We start from the raw sequence: 8,415 nt of genomic DNA, 5'->3' as shown, positions 1-8,415 counted from the left end.
CATAAATCTAAGCTTATTTAACTTAACAGGTAGTCCTTTATTTTGGGATATGCTTTTGCGCCTTTTTAATTTTTTTGGTGTTAGTCTTTTTGTTAAGAGAAGATGATGAAAGCAGATGGGTAGGTTGAGAAAAGTGTTGTTAGTTGGTGAAATCACCAGTCTCACAACCCGATGTCAGTCCCTACAAATAGAGGAGAGAGAATCCTGGTTTGTGAAATTCAGTTCTGGGGATCGCTGCTTAATAAAATTCATACTTGCTAAAGATTTGTTTAGTATACGTGTAGGTCAACTGAGCAGCCAAAAAGGATTTCAGCATTCAAAAGGGGGTGTATGAGCAGCGAATGATATAACAAGCATGCACTGGATCTATAGTTTATTCCTCAAACTAGATGTTACAGCTGTGGTACTCAGCTCATCCTGATGAGATAAGAGAGCTTGAGTCTAATTTTCCCCATGTCTGGGGAAAACTGACTCTGACTGGTGCCCCTCAGTCTGAACCTCATGAATTATTGACAACAGAGGCTGGATAGCATGACACTCCTCTTCTTCCTGACGTGTTCAGAGCTAATGCACTGTGGGAACCCTTCCCAGTGCTCTGCACCTGCCTGTGGGGCTGGGGGAGGGGATGTAGGAGGCCTGGAGCAGAGCCTCTCAGGGTTTTAGTTCAAAGGGACAGGCCTGCAGGGCGTATTGGATCTCTCTTCACCTCCTGTCCAGAGGTGGGCAGCCAGATCCAGGGTTTGAGGTTGGCAGTGGGAGGCTGAGGGAGACCACACCCCAAAGAGCAAAGGGTTTGGGGAAAATAGAATTCTGGCCTGTGAGCTCGTGAACATCACATGGCCCCTCCCTGTCTGGGCGGGGTTGATATTTGGCCTCCAGCACCATTTCTTTTGGGAGAACACAGGGGACATGAGGGAGGGGATCTGTGAACAGAAAAGGGTAGAGGGAAGGCAAGAAGAGTGGGAGTCTCCAGCTCCGACTACACATCAAGCTGGTTTGTTGGAGATGAGGGTAGGAAATCTTTGGGGGAAATACATATGTGTGTAGGAGTCTCTTTGAAATGGGGATTTTAATAGGTAATGGGATTGTTCTTGTATGGAGGTGGTACCATCTGCAGATCTTGAGGAAATGCCTCCATGATTGAGGACTACACTCCCATCTTCTGCAAGGGCTGTGTTGACTTAAAAAAAAATGCACAACATGAGAGTTGCGAGTTAAGTTTTATTTGGGGCAAAATGAGGACTGCAGCCCAGGAGACAGAGTTTCAGATAGCTCTGAGAAACTGCTCCAAGGAGGCGAGTGGAGGAGCCAGGATATATAGGAGTTCTGCAACAAAAGGCAGGTAGTCGGGAATGTCAAAGGATTATTGTTAATTAAAGAAAACCAGATATCTCAAGTTAAGTAATTTAGCGCTTTTCTATGTATGGGAAGATGCAAGAGTCTGGGCTCACTGAAATCATTCCTTTGATATGCACCTCAGCTATCTGCGGCCGGTATCCTGTGTTTTCATATCTTGAGTTTCCTCAGGTCTCAGCATAGGGAGTGGCTGCGGTCTGTTGGCTGCTAGATGGTATTCTTTTCAGCCCTGAGTTTCCTCAGGGCTCACCGGCTCCTGTTGGAGTGTTACAATCGTTGATGACTGTGACATCCTCTGTTTACTGATATGGCAGGAAATATTCCATATATAAATATTCCATTCCATTTATAAATATTCCATTTATCAGCTGACTGCAGTCTGGAAGGAAATTCACCTGGGTTGGAATTTAAGTCTTGCATCTTGCAACAGCCATTCCACATTAGTCATTGACTCATGCAATATTGACACAAGTCAGGCTTGGGTGGTGTAGGAGGGCTGTGTGATAACAACGACTTTTATTGAATACTTACTAAGTGCCGACAACTGTTGGGTGATTTTTATAAATTTTATTGAATGTGTCTAATCCAGTGAGGTAGGCAGTTTTATTTCTATATATGAAATCAAAGTGAGTTATGACAGCCTGACCTGCTGTCAATGTTGAATAGCTACTTTTAATTTTTCTGACGTTGTTAGAGAATGACAGTTTTCTTGGAAATTAATTTTCTCTTAATTGGAATTTTACTTTCTGCCTCAATTCATTTTTGTTTTAATCATTTTTTAAATTACAAAAATAACACATGTTCACAATTTTTAAAAGAGACACAAGGTTATAGAGTGAAAAGTAAAAAAGTAACTCTTCCCTATGCTTCCTTTACCTGCTCCCCATATAGCTCTTGGTCTTGTGTATCATCCTTCCAGAAGTTTCCTATGCATTTACATACATATTTTCCGTTTAAAATGTTTCCCATGAATGGAATGACACTATACATAATGTCCTTCAAATTGCTTGTTTCTTTTCTTTCTTCCTTTTCCCCACTTCTCTCTTTCATTTCTTAAAATACATTCTTGGAGAGTGTTCTGAGTCGTACACAATAGATCACCTTTATTCTCTCTCTCCCTTTTAAAAATAGCTGTACAGTATTCCATTGTGTGGATATTCCATAATTTATTTAGCCAGTCTCCCACCGAAGAACGTTTAAGTAGCTTCCAGTGTTTTGCCATTTCAAACAACGCTACAATGAACAACCTTGGATGGATATATATATATATATATTCTTTTTTTTCCGGTGCGCAGTCCTCTCACTCCTTCTAGAAAGGACTCACTCTGGCTGCTGGGAGTCTGATTAGCTGTCAGCTGCCAGCTGGCAGTTAACTCCTTCCAAGGGTGGCCCCAGCCAGTGACTGAGCAGGATGGTGGTACAAGAACCTCACCACTTCTGCCTAACATGGGGCTCCTCTAAGGGGCCATCTTTGCTTTGGAGCTTCCTATTGGGCTGGCGTTGGTCAGATCTGCATCTCAGGGTCTCACGGATCCTCCTTCTCAATCCTGCTTCCTCCCTTTTCCTTTCACAGATGTTACTCCTGAAACCATGCACCTCAGATTGGGACTTGAACCCACGTGGCAGGGACTCAAACCCGGCCAAAACCCACGGTCTTCCAACTGACATCACACACCTGGTTTCAGGACTTAATGAAGCTCAGGTTCTTGATGTCTCATCGCAGAAAGAATTCAGTGAGAGACAAAGTGACAGGTAAGAAGTGGATTTATTTAGAGAGAAACACACTCCACAGACAGAGTGTGGGCCATCTCAGAAGGTGAGAAAGGCACCAGGTATGGGGTTGTCAGTTTTTATAGGGGTGGGTAATTTCATAGGCTAATGAGTGGGAGGAGTATTCCAACTCTTTGGGGAAGGGGCGGGGATTTCCAGGAATTGGGCCACTGCCCACTTTTTAATCGTTATGGACAGTCTGGAACTGTCATGGCGCCTGTGGGTGTGTCATTTAGCTTGCTGATGTGTTACAGTGAGCGTATACTGAGGCTCAAGGTCTAGTGGAAGTTGACTTGTCTGCCATCTTGGGCCCACTTGGTTCTAATCAGGTTATGTCATGCCCTTGGGCTATGTCATTCTTTCAAAGGTTGTGTTCTGTCCCCCTCCCTCTTGTTTCACTCCGACTAAACACTTTGGTCTCCTAATTCCATCTGAAACTGATAGGTGCCGTGCTGGGGGGCCTCCAAGGTGTTCCAGTCCTTTATGTCTCAACGCAGAAAGAAGCCAGAGGGAAAGTGATAGATAAGAAGTGATTTATTAGAATAGACGCTTGTGAGGTTTACAAGTGGGTGGGCAAGAGGTGCTGCCCGAGAACTTAGTGGGGTACAGTTTTAAAATCAAAGGAAAAGTGGGGAGGGAGAAAAGACCACCTTCTTCCTCATTCTTTTTTTAAACATCTTTATTGGGGTATAATTGCTTTACAATGGTGTGTTAGTTTCTGCTTTATAACAAAGTGAATCAGTTATACATATACATATGTTCCCATATCTCTTCCCTCTTGCGTCTCCCTCCCCTTCCTCATTCTTAAGTAGACGTCATGATTCCATCATCAGCTCCTCCTCCAGGTTGGGCAGGGGAGTTTTCTTGTCCCTACATGGTCAAGTTAGGACTATCATGGCACTATGAAAAAATTATTTTAGGTCTCAGTACAATGAGAGACTTTCACTTTGAAATGTCACCTTTCCATAAATTATTGCTTTTTATGTGTACAGAGAACATGTCTTAAGGGTCATTAACTTACTGAGCTCACTGGGCAGGATGTGGGTCTCATGCCACCATTGTTTTATTGTTTTGGGGTATGTCTTGTGCTTCTGTTGCATGGTTTTGTTGTTAAGCAAGCCTGTTTGGCTTTGTGGTTAAGCAAATCTGCTGTCTTGAGTAATCATTAATTTACAGGGGTGTCCCATACTTTTTTCTGCTTACAATCCCCTAGTGAGATTAACTATTTAATCACCTACTTTGTCACTTTACTCTATCCCAATCACAACCAGGCATCTGCTTTGCTGGGGACTCACAGTTTCTTTCCTTCAGAATCTTTCCAGTGTACACCCCCACTCTCAACATACAGGGGATGTTCTCCTAGAGGATCTGTCCCTTCCCCCCAAATCAGAGCATCAGTGTGCTCTGAAGCAAGAATCCTCTGTAACTGCAGTTCCTGCCCGTTTACATTTTTCTGTGGGGGCTTGAGTAGAAAATTGCAGGGTGAGCTTTGGCAGTGTCAGGCCAGCACAATAGTGCAAGGCCAGTCCCGGAGCTCCACATGCTTTCCTTGAGATCTCTCCGCTGGTATGAGATGAAGAAATGTTCCCTGCCCGCCCCCCACCCCTGAAGTATTTCATTTTCCTGTAAATTTCTGGATCAACTGAACACACACATACACACACACACACACACACACACACACACCCCTTCCAAGAACCATCAACAATTCCTAGAGACAAGGCAGTCTAAATCCACAAAAGAAAATGAACCATTTCCCTAGAGGTGCCAGCCTGCCCTCTCTGGAGATAACGTTTGCCATTATTATGCAAAGCAGTTTCACTTACCCTGTCCTGCTTTTAGAGCAGCATAAGAGGCCTGTGGTATGAAATGAATAAGACCTACCACAAACCTTGCTGAAAGAAAGGACAGAGCAATCTGCTTCTGAGGGCTCTCTCTTTGTTGGGCCAGATCAAATTCTTGAGCAGCATGCATTCTTTTTAATCTCTGCAAAGGAAGTAGGGGTACTTTAAGAATTTCTTCTCCTTCTGTCTCAAGCAAACCCTTAGGAGTGAAGGGGGTGGGTAGGTTTGTCCTTCTAATTACATATGCTTTTCTCACTCATTTTGAATTTAATGACAAAGGGACTGTTCTTACCTTTTGATATTTTGTAAAAAAACCAAGGAATCACACAATACACACTTTCTGCACCTTTTTTTTTTAAAACTTTTTATTTCGAAGTAATTATAGTCTCACAGTAATTATAAACTCAAAAGTAATACATAGAGTCCCTATGTACCCTTCCCCCAACTTCCCCCATGGTGACATCTTACAGTGGGAACATCTGTAGTACAATGTCAAGACCAGGACACTGGCATTGGTGCAATGCTGTTAACTAGACTATAGACTTTACTTGGTGTCCATCATTTTTTATGGGCACTCATTTGTGTGTGTCAGTGCATGAATGTTCCGTAGCTTATTGGCATGTGTTGGAGATATATTTTTTTTAATTTTTATTATTATTATTTTTAATTTAATTTTTTTTTTTTTGGCTGTGTTGGGTCTTCATTGCTGTGCGCAGGCTTTCTCTAGTTGCGGTGAGCGGGGGCTAATCTTCGTTGTGGTGCACGGGCTTCTCATTGTAGTGGCTTCTCTTTGTTGTGGAGCATGGGCTCTAGGCATGTGGGCTTCAGTAGTTGTGGCACGTGGGCTCAGTAGTTGTGGCTTGCAGGCTCTGTAGTTGTGTTGCACAGGCTTAGCTGCTCCGTGGCATGTGGGATCCTCCAGGACCAGGGATCGAAGCCATGTCCCCTGTATTGGCAGGGGATTCTTAACCACTGCGCCACCAGGGAAGTTCCTGTGTTGGAGATCTTTGACCAGCAGTCCATACTTCATCATTATTCCTTCTTTCATTATCTGGATAGACAATCATTTATCAGTTACCCACTGAAGCCCACTTCAGTTGTTTATGCCTTTTCTCTGTCGACTTAAGAAATATTGCACAACGTGAGAGTTGCGAGCTAAGTTTTATTGGGGGCAAAATGAGGACTGGGAGAGAGTCCTCAGATAGCTCTGAGAAACTGCTCCAAGGAGGTAGGGGGCAAGTCAGTATATATGTGATTGTGGTGAAGGGAGAAGACATGCAATCAAGCACTTTTTTTTTTTTTTTGCGGTACGCGGGCCTCTCACTGTTGTGGCCTCTCCCGTTGCGGAGCACAGGCGCCGGACGCGCAGGCTCAGCGGCCATGGCTCACGGGCCCAGCTGCTCCGTGGCATGTGGGATCTTCCTGGACCGGGGCACGAGTCCGTGTCCCCTGCATCGGCAGGTGGACTCTCAACCACTGCGCCACCAGGGAAGCCCCAAGCACGTATTTTTTGTAGAAGTTTTCTGCTAGTCGCGTGAAGGTTACTGCTAGTCATGAGGAGCAGACGTCACCATGAAGGATTTTAGTGTTTTTCTAGGTATGATGAGATACAAAAATTAAGCTCATAAAATCAGCTCCTGAAAATATTTAACGATCTGAAGACCTGTTCTGCCAGTTTTTCCCAGAGCACAGAGGGCCTCATCTCTGCTCTCCACCCTCCACACTTTTCAGGGGGTGTTGAAAGTCAGCAGCTGCAGCAGCGCATGATTAATCCTTGTAGAGGTAGATGGCGAGTGCCCATGGTGAGTGGCAATTGTAGTTGACATCGCCCATAAATATGATGTTGCAATAGCATCTTTGTTCACTTAAGTAGGATAACTTGTCTGTACGGGCCCAAGTAAATAGTTGAAGCAATAGGGCAGAGGGTATGTGCCTTTGACATTTTGAGAGAAATTGCCAATTGCCCTCCAGACAAACTGTGCCCTATTCCAGTCTCAGACACCCTTCCTGAGAAGGCAGTTCTGTGTGATGGTATCCATTTCATCCCACCCTCAGAGCACTCAGTTTCACCAAACATTTTAACTTTTGCCAATCTGGGCGAAAAAACTATTTTTGATTTATATTTCTTTATTAAGATTACTTTTTCATATGTTTACAGGTATTTGTATTTCTTGTTTCGTAAACTACTTGTTCATGTCCTTTGTCCACTTTTATTGTTTTCTTATTTATTCTTATAAACCCTTCATGAAAGGAAATTAACCATGCGACTGTCACGTATGGCAAATATTTTTCCCAGTTTGACTTTGGAGTTTATGTCTTTAATGTCATGTAGATGTTTTAAATCTTTACGGAATCAAACTTATTTGTCTTTTCTCTTATGGCTTCTGAGTTTTATGTCATGCTTAGAAAGGCCTTTCTTACTCCAAAAATATAAAAAATTCACTCATGTTTTCCTATAGTTATTCAATGTGGGTTTTGTGTGTGTGTGTGTGAGTGTGTGTCTGTCAAAATCTTTGGGCCACATCTGATATCTGCTCTTGTATGGGAAATGAGGTAGAGATCCAGGTTAATTTTTTTTTCCTAAAGGGTTAATCAGTTATCTCAGCACTGTTTGCATTATCCCTCTATGCCTTGATTATTTTTATTATTCCCATATGTATTTAAGCCTATTTCTGGATTCTGTTTCATTCCATTGCTTTGTCTATTTGTTCCCATGTCAGGATTCTAATAGATACTGCAAAGAGGAAAAAGGAAAGTGGAAAAAGTTTTATAAAATAATTTCAAATAGAATAGCATGTCAATTCAGAGGAGGGAGAGAGTGTTTTTAGTTGGGGTGGTCTGGAAAAGCTTCACGAAAGAGGGACATCTAAGACAAAGCTTGGACAATGAGTGACATTAGTCAAAGGGAATAAAGAGCTGAGGCATGGAGTCAGGAGGTGGTGAACATTTGTGCAGATGCCCGGTGTATCTCTGCAAAGGAGCCCATACTCCACCACTTGTGTTTTTATGCACGCATGTCTTGAATACGTCAAGAACATACAGACATTTTTGTATTACTTTTTCTAGGTATTTTGAAGATATATTTTTTAATCATAATAGCTACAAGTGGAGCACCTACTGTTTGCTAGGGATATCTATATCGATTCTGATTTTCATCACAATGAACAAAGTTGATAGTTATTCCCATTTTAGGAATGAGGAAAACCCTCAAACAGGTTAAATAACAGCTCATAAGTGGCTGCACTGATATTCAAATCCATGGCCAACAAGTTAAAGAACAAAACAAAACAAAACCAGAGTAGAAAACATCACAGATTATCACTCATGTTTAGGGTGTTTGGAGCAGGCGCTGTCCCTTCTGCGACCATGTCACCTGGGATTCCTTTACCTTTTCTTTTTTTAAATATTTATTTATTTTCTTTATTTTTTGGCTGTGTCGGTCAAC

Source organism: Aethalodelphis obliquidens, unplaced genomic scaffold (genome assembly GCF_003676395.1).
Source record: "Aethalodelphis obliquidens isolate GAN/ISIS:26980383/991018 unplaced genomic scaffold, ASM367639v1 scaffold10, whole genome shotgun sequence".
NCBI classification, from domain to species: Eukaryota; Metazoa; Chordata; class Mammalia; order Artiodactyla; family Delphinidae; genus Aethalodelphis; species Aethalodelphis obliquidens.
The sequence above is the reverse complement of the archived record's forward strand: the minus strand, read 5'-3'. Positions refer to the sequence as shown.